The 14,755-nt window shown below is 35.4% G+C and overlaps 1 protein-coding gene and 1 pseudogene across 8 annotated transcripts in view; one reads left to right on the forward strand and one right to left on the reverse strand.

The window, feature by feature from the left end:
• The window catches only part of FANCC (FA complementation group C), a 231,604-nt gene that overhangs the window by 10,701 nt on the left and 206,148 nt on the right, over nt 1-14,755 (forward strand). The gene's annotated exons all lie outside the window — the stretch shown is intronic.
• Nucleotides 3,802-3,920, reverse strand: LOC118600678 (annotated as a pseudogene).

A 14,755-nucleotide genomic window follows, 5' to 3' on the forward strand; every position in this document is an offset into this window, starting at 1 on the left:
AATTTTGGGGTTGTTCTCCCCAGTTGTCATATGTTTTGGACTCCATAGTGTCCATACTGGGGTTCAAGGACATAGCTTTAGCATTTGTCAATCAGTTTTGAAGGACAGGAATCTTCAAACTTTTGATGCCTAGATTCTTATTTGGCTGAGGCATCTATATATTTAGACATTCATTTTTCAAGTATTGAACGTCGTGTTAGTCTAAGTAAATGCTGTTGTAGTAACAAACTTGTAAACCTCAGTGGCTTAATACAATGCTAATTTTTGCTAATGTCACAGTCACCTGTATGTAAAATGTCTCTTTTGTGTAGTTATCTTGGTGCAGATTTCTTGTAGTCTCTTGGATCTGGGCTCCTTCCATTTTATGGTTGCACTGACTCAGAGGCCTTAACTTCCAGCCTTGGGAAAGAAGGTAGAAGACTGCACAGGATATTTTAAGGGCCAGACCTGGAAATACTGTACATCATTTATGCTCTTATTTCTTTGGCCAAAACTTAGTCATATGGCCAGTTACCAAGGAGCTGGGAAATACTCAGTTGCCCCCAGATGTGGAGAGCTCTGTTAAACTCTATTGCACACACCTATTATGTGTCAGAGACTGTGCTAGGTGCTGGAGACATAACAGTATACAAAATATTCTTGGTTCCTGCTTTGCCCAATGTTATTTTCCAGGATAGATTGGGAAGAGTGGGGATGCCATGACATTGTTGAGTACTTAGTAAAAGAATTGCTTAGTATCTTCCATTTGCCATTGGCTAGATAATTTCTCTTGCTTGACAAAATTAAGGTAATTTTAAAAAGAAAACAAACCCCACTGAATCCCTTAACATGCATCATAGTAGAATTGAAGCATTAAAAAGTTGCCAGAGTTCTTTTCAACCTAGTAGTGATATTTTAAATAGGTCTTTTAAAAACAAACGTGGTAGAGATGGTAAAGCAGAGACCAGATCTGCTTTGCAGCTAATGTTTTATATGGTTTGCATGATGTTTTAAGGTTTTTACATCATTTACTAACATTTAAACTCTCAGCAATTTCACTTTAAAAAATCCGTATTTTCAGCTTTTTTTCCTTTTTCTTTAAAGATGAAAGACAGTTTGACAACACTAAATCTGACTTCTATTTTGGCAGGAACTGGCTGGAGATAAGTTTTGACTGTCTTCTGTGGATGGTGCTTTGTCTTCCAGTTGCCGAAAACCCATCGAATTCCTTTACTCATTTAACTTAACCATTGTGGATATTTGAATTTATAACCTTTGTCTAAAGTAAATTATTAACTTTTGAATTATTTTGAAATGCAGTCACTTAACTGTCAAACTAACACAGGGAAAAAATGGGTAGTTCAGAACAAATTTATTATACTTATTGGGAAAATTACTATAATAATCTATGTTCTCTAAAGTTTCATACTTGTAGAAAAGAGATTATTATTATCATTCCTGAACAATAATATACTATATACCCTTTAGAAATCAGCTTTTGTTTGATTGATTTTTAAAAGCATGGATTTAAAAAATTTGTTATGATTATTTTTTATTTCTTTTGGCTTCTTGGTTCATTTCCAACATTATTTTGGTCATCAGCCCTATTAAATGTGTTTCACACTTTGCAAATTGTATATGGTTCTTATAGTAATCATATGTGCCAAGGTAGGATAGATTAAAAAAAATAAATAGAGTAGAGCCCTTTAAAAAAATTAATTTCAATTAGGTGCTTCTGAGATTACCCTAAAAGAGAATAGCTGCTGAAGAACTTCTTGGGTTATTTCTGTTTGTTCAACTTTTAAATGTGTCTCAATTATTATGGCATGATAACCTTTTCAGTTGCTAAAAGAGCTGAGCATTTCTTGTTACTCACACTCAGCTGATTTTAGCAGAAAATATTCACCTTCAACAATAACTTCTCTTTGAAATGTTTACAGAGAAGAAAACTGAGGTTAGTGACAAAGCTGTTAACTCAACAGCTTTGTCACTAACTCTTGTCTGGTGCTGTTTTTATTGCACCAGCAACCCCACGTCCAAAGGTTGTTGAGGCTTCCTGTTGAAACATTCTTAAGTAAGTCTTTGGGAGGCTTTGTTGTTGCATCTTTACAGTATATGTAAATAGAGGCATTAGAAGAAATTCAATTTTTGAATACTGTCTAACTAGTTTCTGCTTGGTAACTGCCCTAAGATTCTCAACGAATGCCAGCAAACAAATTAGATCCACAGTGTATTTGACACGCATATCTTTTCCCCAAACAAAATTTGAATTCCACAAACACAAATTGAGTCATTTTCCAAATGTTTGTATGTGAATGGAAGTTTTTGTCTTATCCTTTTGTAACCAATACCATAAAACTTTTGAAGGTCCATGATGCATTTGTTGTACATTGTTAATCCAAAACAAAACTTTATTCTGACTAAACGTGTAGCTAGGGAGAGATACCAAACTCATTTCCATTGATCAGTACAACATGTTTGTACCAACCAGATTTAAAAACTGTATAAAGGAGTGCCATGCTGTAAAGACCTTATTATAGTTGTAAACACAAGTGCAGCTGTTACAAATCTAGCAAAACCTCAGATTAAACAATTTAAAATTTACTGAAGATGACATTCCAGACTCATTTTTCATAATATAAACACTCTGGGACGTGCCTTTGAAATGAGTGGGATTGTCATAAATATTAATGCCACTGAATTCAAGGCTGGGAAGTTATTTCTTTTTAAGCTTTATTTTCACTCCTAATTTTAGAATAAAATATACTTTAAAAAGCCTGAAGTATGGCATGTTTATTCACAGCCTAAAAAAATTTTGATTCAGTTGCTTTTGAATTGTAGGAATGCAAAAATATGGTAAAAGTGTTTTATTCTTTCGTTATGGTCTTTTAACTTAAATGAGTTTGTTATAATTAAATTTGGCAAAAATTAGCTGTTATGGGATCCATTCACATTGGTCAATTAAAAAAATAAAAAGACACCAAAAACCATTGATATTTTAGGATTGTATTAGTTTGACATTTTAGCTGTATTTAAGAAAATAATTTCATTCTAAATGATTCTGAGCACGTTTCTTGTGGTCTTGTCTTTCAGCTAGACCAGGGTGGGACAAACCTTCACTCTAATTTGTTTTTCTGCTCATTTTCTAGTTAGTGGGATGACATTTTCTAGTCAGTTCAGCAATACAGTATTTTCTAGAGTGACATTCTGTGCTTTGATTTCCTATAAAATCTTGTATTATTTTTGTTACATTTAAGAGTTCAAAGGGTACACACTGGAAGCTCTTTGAATGAACTGGGCCCAATAGTTTGGCGGGAGGGCACTGTGGTTGTTTTGTTTTTGTTGTTTATTGGTGGCTGCATTTTAAAATTTCATTTGCCTTTACTGAATTTCTTCACTGGACTTTTGGGAAAGCCTCTAAGTTGGGTAATAGAGCAATAATATGACTATTGATAAACTGTCCTTAGTCTTTGATTAAAAAGAGACAACATTTATCAAAAGAAGATAGTCAATCCCTTTCTTTTACATTTCTTCTATAATTTTTATTAAATGTTTTTCTGATCAGGAGAATCGAAGCCACCATTGTCAAGTACCATGTTGTAACCTCAAGTTGGTAACTGAGAAAGCACGGAGCTGGTATTTTGATATTTGATATTTATATAAAATTTTATATTTTGAGAGCGTAATCTGGGCAGGCATAAATAGCTTGTTCCTTTCTTGTTTCAAAGCTTATTTGCAACCATCCTAGGATTGTCCTTCATTATCATCTATTCTCCTATTCTTTTTCTGATACTGTATCTTCATTCCTTTTTATTTTGTAAATACCTGCAGCACCTGGTATTCCTAGGTGGTCTCCCATCCAAGTATTAACCAGATCTGACCCTGCTTAGCTTCCGAGATCAGACGAAATCTGGCACATTCAGGGTGACATGGCTGTAGACTGATGTTATATCTTTTGTTTACTACGTTCTCTTTCTTGGTTTATTACATGCTTTCGGTGGGGCACATCCTCTAGTATCTTCTTAAAATGGCGTATGGTATGAATTATTTCTGGTCACATTTGACTGATAATTTGGGTATAGAATTACAGATTGGAAATAATTTTCCTTCAGAATTGTGAAGACATTGTCATTTCCTTCAAACTTCCATTGTTTTTACATTTTCATGATTATGTACTGTTGGGTAGATTTCTTTTCATCCACTGTGTGGGCACTTGGTTAGCCCTTTCATATTTTAGTTCTAAGAAAATTTTCTTGATTACCTCCTTACATCCATTTTCTTTGGAGCTCCTTTCTTTGGAGTTTGACCTTCAGGATTGATCCTCTGACTTTGTTGTTGTCCTATTGTCCATCACATTGTCTTTTTGCTTTACTTTTGAGACATTTTTCAACTTTAAATTCTTTATTTTCTCTTGAGTTTTTCATTTTGCTATTATAATTTTAATTTCTAAGACCATTCACTGAATGTTCTTTTTGCTAATGTTGTCTTCGTTTTATGAATATAGGTAGTATTATCTCCTCTCTGCTGTAAATATATTATTAAGAGTTTTAAGAAAAGTTTCTGAGGTGCTCCCTCACCTCACCCCACCCCACCCCACCCCACCCCACGACTTCCATGTTGCTTTTTATCTATTTTTGTTTCTGTCTTTTAAGTTACAGGTTTCCTCAGATGTCTGGTAATCAGTCCTTGGTTGTCTATGTTTGGAACAGGGAACTAAAAAGCTGAACAAAATCTCTGAGTGCATGGAAGACACTTAAGTATAGGGAGAGTTGATGGTCATCTTAGCCTGAGTGGTGGCGATAATTGTAGGCAGACTGGATAACGCCAGGGCTGGGAGAATTATGAGTTGGAGTGGAACCTAGGAAGATGAAAATATAGGAATACAGGTTATTTTACTAGGGATAGATGTTAGGCAATGTGAAGATAGTAGATCGATTGATGTGTTGGGGGTCCTCAAGACCACCCCTGGGTATGATGATTCATTAGGAAGACTCACAGAGTTCAGCATATAGTTGTCCTCGTGGTTATGCTTTATTACAGGAAAAGGATACAAAGCAAAATCAGCAAGGGGAAAAGTTCGTAGAATGAAGTCTGGAGGAAACCAGGCACAAGCGTCTAAGAGTCTTCTCCCTGTGGAGGTACATCGGACACACAATTCCTCCAGCAGAATTGTGACACCATGTGTGAAATGTCATCCATCAGGGAAGTTCATTAGAGATTCAGTGCTCTAGGTTTTTATTAAGGGCTGGTCATATAGTCAACTTCTGCTTAGCAGGTACCAAAATTACAGACCCTCAGAACAAAAGCAGATGTTCGGCATAAATCACATTGTTTGTACAAACAGTTTAGGCACAGTAAGTCTTTCTCAGTGGTTAGAGAGGTAAAACTGTATCCAAGTTCCCAGACTCTAGCCAAGGGGCCAACCTTACAAACTCTCTTTCTAAGAGCAGCGGTGGTTTGGGCTTGTTATAGTAACTCTTCTCTACAGTCATTTTAGGAGATTAGAAGCCATTTTTTTGGGCCAAAACTGAGTTTAATCTTCGTAAATTTCAGAAGTATCTGATGGGAGGGTTAAAGCCTTACTTCGGTGTAAACTTGTGGTGTGATGAGAGTTGACACAAAACTAATCCAAACAGATTATAAATTAAGGGTGAGAAATATAGTCCATAGAATATTGGAACTCAGGATAAGAAAGCTGGTTATGGGAGAGAGAGGAAGGTTGCGCTATGGACTGAATTTTGTGTATCAGTCCCCTGCCCACCCTGCAGATTCATTTGTCACAGCCCAGTGTGACTGTATTTGGAGATAGGGTGTTTAGAGAGGTAAATTTAAATGTGATCATAAAGGTGGAGTCCCTAATCTGATAGGATTGGTGGCCTTATTAGAAGAGGAAGAGGTCTTTTTTTTTCTCTCTGCATGTGCACACAGAGAGATGGCCGCCATCTACGAGTATAAGAAAAGGAGCTTACCTGGAACCAAATAATCCAGAACCTTGATCTTGGGCTTTCTAGCTTCTAAAGTTGAGAAATTTATTTGTGTTGTGTAGGCCACCCAGTATATGGCTTTTTTTTATGACATCCTGAGCAGACTAAGACAGGTTGAGATCAGATTAGGACCTCAGCTTTATCAAGGTGAATTCTGTGTGGAACAAGAGAATATTGATATAGTGTATGACTTTTGTTTTAGTTGATGTTTTGGTATTTTGGTTGTTTCTCTTTTTGTCTGTTTGCTTTTTAAAATTAGCTAACTCACCCACATACCTTTTTAGTTAGCATAAGTCCTTAACCCAAGGTTCTAGATCTGTGTCATCCCACACCATAGTCAATAGCCATATTCGATGATATAAATTTAAATTTATCGAAATAAATTTAATTAGCAATTTAGTACCTTAGGGGCACTAGCTGCATTTCATATGTTCAGTAGACATATGTGACTAGTGGTTATAATATTGGATGGCATATACATGGCTAGAACATTGACATCATTTGCAGAAAGTCTTGTTGGGCAGCACTTTTCTATATAGTTGCCTCACACCTCTTCCTGTTTATTTTCTATCTCAGTGGTTCTGGACTTTTCCAGGTTCAAGGCATACTTTTGAATACTAAAATTTTTGGTGGGCATCCTTAAAGGTCTTAAAACAACACTAAAAAAAAAAAAGAATAACTATTATAGTTGAAACTGCTGAAGTATGTCAAGCTGTGTCTGTAACAATATCTGTGGTTATCATGCTATTCATCTGGTCATGCTATTACAGTATATGGCTTTAGAAAAGATGTCTACCCCTACTGGGCTTGCTTATATATTTCTAGGACAAAGAACTTGGGTAAGCACAGGCTTGTTTTCCAACACCTGCTTCTCTGTTTTACTATGCTGGATGTTCGCTCTCTCCTGGAGGTGGTAGGTACAGATGCTTTAGAAGGAAGAATCAGTAATGAGGCTGATCTTATGAACACTGATTGGTCTGAGGAATCCCAGGCTGAGGAGATGTCAGTGAAAATGGCAAACATTCTGGCATTATCTGGAAGATTGTTTCTTGATATAATAAAAAGTATACATTGGTCAGAAGGGTCATAGTTCTCCCTGGTACCTACCCCTCCAATTCATGGTATCATATCTGGGAGCTATTATTGAGAGTCCTCAATACAATCCTGTGAGGTAGGTATTATTCCATTCCTGAAGTCAAGTGAAGGAGGCACTCAGAATTTTATATAATTTGCTCTAGGTCACCAAACCACTGAATAGAGATGCTGGATTCAAACCTTTTTGTTGATCTTCACAGCTCATGTTTTTTTCCAACATAATGTAAACGGGCTTGGTCCTTTCTCCCCACTGGATGGGAACAGTTCTCCCAAAGCTATGTTCTATGTGAAAGGGGTTCTTTGTGAATTCCAAACACATTTAATTCAGTGTAAAGACAGAAGGATATGGAAGGGGATATTTTTTCTTTTATTTTAAAGATTTGTTAATTTTAATTATATTGAAAATACCAAAAAGATTTTTAAAAAAGGAAAAATCACTCATAATACTAGCATTTATTTTGGAATCATTTAAAGACTTTCCTGTGCTCGCATACACATATTTTAACAAAAATGTTGTCATGCTATTACATTTATTTGTCTGAAGCTTTCTCATTTGATTTAAAAATTTAGGATGAACATCTCTCCAAGTCAGTCAGGAATATTCTTTGTGCAGTTAACTGCTCTGTTATTTTGAAAATGCGTTTTTTAAGGGTTAATGTTATAGCACCATAACCATTCCCTTTCATTTTAGTCTCTAGGTCTATTTTCTCTTTGTGTGTTATTACTAACAAATAATTGCAAGAGAGGAACCAAGTCTTAAATATGGTGGCACTTAGCACCAAATAATTCCAGATGTTTGCTTTTCCCTGATGATAGAAAGAACCTACTCTGATGCTGTGTTTGTTCCTATCCTCCCTTGTATTGATTTCTCTTCCATTTCATTTAATTTTAACCTCAATACCAGACTGCGGACCTTGGCCTGCTGCTGTGATATCTTTGCCATTGGTTCTCCGTCCAGCCCTTAGTCGCTGGTGTTTCTCTTGGCAGGGAAAGGAAGTGATGGTGGTCCTCTTAGTTGACGCAGGAGCACCCCAAGTCAGCAGTAATATTTGGTATAACAAATACCAGGGTGGGATAACCACATGTCCCTGGACTGGAATTTAAAAGTTGTCGGTTGTCCTGAGAGCTGAGGTTTAGTGATCAACTTAAGCAAGATTTTGAATTTATTTCCTTCAGACTTCTTTTTCTTAGTTCTCATCTGACATTATTATTATCTTATTCCCTTTTATTATTGCTGGCTTAAATTTCCCTTTTAGTCATTTTACTCTGATCATTTTTTAAATCATCTTGCTATTTCTGATTCCTCAGGCTTATGCTAATAAGATTTTCCTTCTGCTTGAATCTAATGATCTAAGTTTTCACTGGAGAGGGACAGGAGAGTGAGGAAAGAAGGTGGAGGTAAATATGTTATCTGCTATTGTTTAATATAAAACAGGATATTAAGGAACCTAATTCTTTTTTGATTCCTCGTGTTTGGGAGACCAGAGAATCAGCTGGACACTAATATTAGGTGGCTTTTGTGTATAAAGCTTTACAAAAGGATGACTGGTAAGTCCCCACCTCCAAAGAGATAGGATATGTTGTGGGAGAAAGGAGGTCAGTCTACGTAGAAGGTGCAAAAAAAAATATTACAGCAAAGGTTAAATAATCTGACCATAAAAAACTGATATCAAGGACACATACTGTGCATGGATTATAGGTAAAAATGGAAAGACTTTCAGAAGGAGATGCATTAGGAGTATACAAAGATGTTTACTTTGATTATGAACAGGGCTATATACTGTTAGCAACTTCTATTTGAAGAAAAGTTAAATATTGACTAAGGGATAGACTCTATTTTGGTGCTCGGAAAAGAAGGTTTTGTTTCCAGAAGACAAATATGAATAACAATTTCATCACTGAATTAGACAGCTTTTTACTAAAATGTGGTCAGGATGTGTGTATTTATTATATATAATCTTATATCTAGCAATAAAATAATTGTTAATGAAGCACTTAAAAGGATATACAGATGAATCAGACAGAATTTCCTAAAATAACTTGTTTTTCATCTTTGGGGAAATCCTAGTTGAAACTGGAAAGTGTCAAGTTTTATTATAGCTCTTACACCATAACAAATTATAGGGATTTTGATATTGTCCAGTTCAAAATTCAGTAGATATTAGAAACTAGATATTAATTGACCTCAATTTTATACATTTTTGTTGCTTTGCAAGAGTGCACTTAAGATTAGAATCACATTAAAAATAGGGTAAATGGTATGTGCCTATAAGGTCAGACTTAAAATTATATATATTTTTGTCAGCACTGGAATTGAAAAAAACTAGTTTAAAAACATGACTGCAATTAGCGTCTTAACTCAAAACCACATATAATATTTTTAAAGCCTAGAAACAAAATGTAGAATCAGTGTGTTTTATAGCACTTGAAACTACATCTGATATTACTGTGTGTGCTGCCCTGATATAGCTTTTGGATTGCATGATGGAGCAAATATAAGGATTCTTACAATTAGGTAACATGCATTACTTGTCTGCACAGATGGTATCAGTTTTGAATCTACTGACTGAAAGAAAACTAGGACAATGATTTTGCCAGTTCATTTTTACTGATTTTTTATTTTAGATGACTGTAGTTCTTGTAAATGTGGCAGACTAAACCTAGAAGCTAGTGCCAAGAACAGACTGGGTGGATGCTCCTCCTATTCCCTACCACAGGTCTGCTAATTTTTCCCAGGAGAACCTGGATGAGTTTTCCCTGGGTAAAAAAAACTTTGTTCCCTTAGCATAACTATTGTCATGATTAGTCTTCCTCCTCTCCTTGTTTCTTCAGTTCAATGTCCATAGGTCAGTTGAAACTTCCATTGCTCTCACATCTCTATTGTCTGTGGCCCAGTCTTTTTTCTCCTCCATCCCCTCTGGGTTTTCTCATCCATTTCTTTGGCTTTTATTATCTTATCTGTGTCGAAGGTTCTCGTATTTATGTCTTTAGCTCATATCTGTCTCCTAGCCTTCATGATCATATAGTTCATTGCTTATTGAACATTTTCACTTGAATGCCAATACATTGTGAATGGATTATAGATAAAAATGGAGAGACTTTAAGAAAGATGAATTTTGAGTGTCCAGAGTTGTTTATCTTGGTCATAAACAGAGCTACACTGTTACCTTATACTCAGTATGTCCAAAACTGAACTCATCTAAGTATTTCCTTACTCCTTTGTTTCTTCTTTTAGTAGATGGTAGTACCATGTATCTAATGCCCTAATCAGCAACCTGAGCACCATTCTAATTCATTCCTATTCCTTTTTTTTTTTTTTTTGCCATGTTCAGTCAAACACTAAGTATGTGTACTCTACCTCTTAAGTATTTCTCATATCTAGATACTTTTCTTTGTTCCTTCATGTTTCTAGATTAGGCCTTGATTACTAGAAGATCACCTTCCATTATACATTATGGTCTTCCTGTCTCCCTTTCTAGTCCATTATCTACACTGTTTCTATGTGGTCTTTCTAAAACACATCTGATTATATTACTTTTGTGATAAACATTCTCCAGTGATTTCCCCTTGCTCTTAGAAAAAAGTCTTTTCCTTCCCACATATTATAAGGTCCTTTCAAATCTATCTGCTGCTTCCCTGAGCAAGATGACAGCCTCGGTCAAATTTACTGTTATAACCTGAAATCCCCCTAACATTTATTATTCGTAGCACTTGTTTTTTTTATGAGAAGCAAGAAATTTTACTGTGGTCTATTGTCCATTAGTAAACCCCTATCAGAGCTGTGTGTCCCTTTTCCTAAAGATACGTTATACATAGTGCAGAAGATAGTTGTAATAGTTGGAAAATTTCTTTGATAAATCTCTGCCTAGAACTTATGTTTGATGTTTTAATGTTTTTATTGCAAACTGTAGATGAGCCTGTCTTCTGAGCCTGACTCAAATAAAGTAATGGAAGTGATTAGAAGTTACCACAGCCTGTCATTTTTCTCCAGGTAATACAAGAGTTAACATCTTCATTTGAAGCAGTTGCCCAAATATGCCAACAGAGGTTTGCTTTATGGTGTAGAAATTATGTTCTCCTAGAGAGTCTTCCTAGAGAGTAGGATTCCTAGAAGTCTTGGGAAGAAAATAAGGAAGGAACAAAGGAAAGAATGCCACCACTGGAGAGATAAAAATTGTGAGTCAAAATATAAGAGCACCAATAGAATTAATACTTTGGTCTCTATCTCTACATTCCCTAAAATGTTTGTCTTCATTATTAAATAGTCAATATAGGTCTCACCTAGAGAAGATAGTAATCTCTGATTTGGGCAAGATTCTAAAACAATTGCCTTATGTTTTGTTTGTCTGTGCTTTGTCTACTGATTGGTCTTCTTGCCTCAGTCTTTTTGCACATACTCTTCCCCCACCTGGAACATTCTGCCAACTGTTCAATTGAGAAACCCCCATGTATGGGACAGATCTCTGTCTCTGGAAACCTTCCTTGGTACCCCAAGTCTGGGTTAAGTGTTCTGCTCAGTCTCCTGTACTATAGAAACTTCTCACATTGCAGTTTTAGTTTATGTTTTAAGTTCAGTGACAGTGACTAATTTTATCATTTGAAAGGATTCAAGAGGATTGACTAGAGTCATGAGACGTTTCTCCACTGCTGAAACCACTAAAGCCATGAGTTATCTTTGAACCTAATTATAATTTTTAAACATTTCAGACATATCATACCATAAGTTATTCTGTGGATAAGAGCTAGCTTGCCCCAGGCCAGTTGTGAATGTCTTGAATGTAAATGCCAGTATTCATGTTTGATGTCCTTTATTTTGGTGTATGTTGCAGCTGTAAAGCCAGCCTGGTCTTGTGCCAACATATGACCTCTGCTTGTTTGACTAATTCAGTATAAACCACTTGCATTTTTAAAATTTTCTGTCTTAACACCAAATTTCTGCCTAGAAGTTCCCCTAGCCCTCTTTAGCACTTAGCATCTACTTCTCCTCCTTTTAGAATGGATATTTACTTTTATTAAATAAAAGGTATTGTCTGGGACTTCTGTTTCCAAGAATACTTTTAGTTAATTTATTTTATTTTTAATTAATTATTTTTTTAATGGTAACATTGGTTAATGAAACCAGTGTTTCATCTGTACACTTTAACTGTAAGGCATATATATGTATACACACACACACACACACACACACACACACACACACACACACACACACTGTGTGTTTACCTCCCGTAGTTACATTTCTTTTTGTCACCACATATTTGATCCCCTTTACCCCATTTACCTTCCCCCTCACCCCACTCTGTACCCTCTGGTAACAGCTAATCTTGTCCATGAGTCTCTGTTTGTCCTGTTCATTTGTTGCTTTCAGGTTTATATCCCACATATAAGTGATATCATCTTATTTTCTACTTTTTCTGTCTGGCATCTTTTGCTTAGCATGATTATCTCGAGGTCCATTCATGTTATTGCAAATGGAAGTATTTCATCTCTTCTTATGGCTGAGTAATATTCCATTATATATATGTTGCACAGCTTCTTTATCCAGTCATCTATCATAGGACACTTCTGTTACTTCCATGTTCTGGCCACTGTGAATAATGCTACTATGAACAAATATATGTATGCAAATATATTTTCACATATGAGTTTTCAAGTTTTGGGGGTAAATACCCAGTAGAGGGATTGCTGGATCATATGGTAGGTCAATTCTTAGTTTCTTGAGGAACCTCCATACTGTTTTCCGTAGTGGCTGTACCAATTTGCAGTCCCACTAGCAGTGTATGAGGGTTCCTTTTTCTCTGCATCCTCTCCAGCATTTGTTATTACTTGTCCTAACAGGTGTGAGATGATATCTCATTGTGGTTTTGATTTGCATTTCCCTAATAGCTAGCGATGTCGAGCATCTTTGCATATATTTGTTGGCTATTTGTATGTCCTTTAGGGAGAAGTGTCTGTTCAGGTCCTCTGCCTATTTTTTCATTGGATTGTTTGTTTGTTTGCTTTTTGTTATTAAATTGTATGAGTTCTTTGTATATTTTGGATGTTAGACCCGTTTTGGAAGTGTTTCTTGCAAATATATTTTCGCATTCAGACGGTTGTCTCTTTACCTTGTTGATGATTTCTTTTGCTGAGCAGAAGCTTTTTAGTTCGATGTAGTCCTATTCATTTATTTTTGCTTTTACTTCCCTTGCCTTTGAGGTCGAATTAATAAAATCCTCTTTAAGTCCAATTTGTTTTGTGTGTGGTGATAGACAACAGTCTAGTTTCATTCTTTTGCAGATGGCTATCCAGTTTTCCCAGCACCATTAATTGAAGAGGCTTTTCTTACTCTACTATATGTTTTTGGCTCTTTTATCGAACATTATTTGCCCATATAAACATGAGTTTATTTCTGGATCTTGATTCTGTTCCACTGATTTTTGTGTCTGTTTTTCTGCAAATACCATGCCATTTTGATTACTGTTGCTTTATAGTACATTTTGAAGTTGGGCAGAGTGATGCCTCCCAGCCTCATTCTTTTTTCTCAGGATGACTTGGCAATTCAAGGTCTTTTGTGCTTCCATACAAATCTGATGATTTTTTTGTTCTATTTCTTTGAAAAATGCTGATGATTTTGATGGGGATTGCATTAAATCTGTATAATGCTTTAGGCAATATGATCATTTTAGCTATATTGATTGTTCCAACCCAAGAACATGGACTATATTTCCATTTCTTTGTATCTTCTTCAATTTCTTTTAATAGGGTCTTAAAGTTTTCATTATATAGGTCTTTCACATGTTTCATTAGATTTATTGCTAGGTATTTTATTCTTTTTGTTGCAATTGCAAAAGGAATTATTTTTTCCACTTCTTTTTTTGACATTTCATTATTAGAGTATAGGAATGCTATGGATTTTTGAACATTGATTTTGTATCCAGAGACTTTACTGTATTTGCTTATTGTTTCTAGTAGTGTTCTTGTGGAGTCTTTACGGTTTTCTATATAGAGAATCATGTCATTTACAAATAGCGACAGTTTGACTTCTTCGTTTCCTATTTGGATGCCTTTTATATCTTTCTCTTGACTGATTGCACTCGCTAGGACCTCCAGTGTTATAGTGAATAATAGTGGTGATAGTGGACAGCCTTGCCTTGTTCTTGATCTTAGAGGAAAGGTTTTTAGTTTTTCACCATTAAATATAATGTTGGCTGAGAGTTTGTCATATGTGACCTTTATCATGTTAAGGTACTTTTCTTCTATACTAATTTTGTGAAGTGTTTTGATAATAAATGGATGTTGTATCTTGTCGAAGTCTTTTTCTGCATCTATTGATATGATCATATGATTCTTATTTTTTAATTTTTTTATGTGGTATATCACATTGATTGATTTGTGTATGTGAACCATCCCTGTGCCCTTGGGATGAAGCCCACTTGATCGTGGTATATAATCTTTTTAATATGTTGCTGTATTCAGTTTGCTAGTATCTTATTTAGGATTTTTGCATCTGTGTTCATAAGAGATATTGATCTGTAGTTTTCTTTTTTTGTGTTACCTTTACCAATATTGGCCTGATAAAATGAGTTGGGAAGTATTGCCTCCTCTTTGATTTTTTGGAAGACTTTGTGGAGACTAGGTATTAAATCTTTGAATGTTTGGTAGAATTCCCTGGCGAAGCCATCTCGTCCTGGACTTTTACTTTTTGGTAGGTTTTT

The sequence above is a fragment of the Rousettus aegyptiacus genome, unplaced genomic scaffold (genome assembly GCF_014176215.1).
Source record: "Rousettus aegyptiacus isolate mRouAeg1 unplaced genomic scaffold, mRouAeg1.p scaffold_m13_p_3, whole genome shotgun sequence".
NCBI lineage: Eukaryota > Metazoa > Chordata > Mammalia > Chiroptera > Pteropodidae > Rousettus > Rousettus aegyptiacus.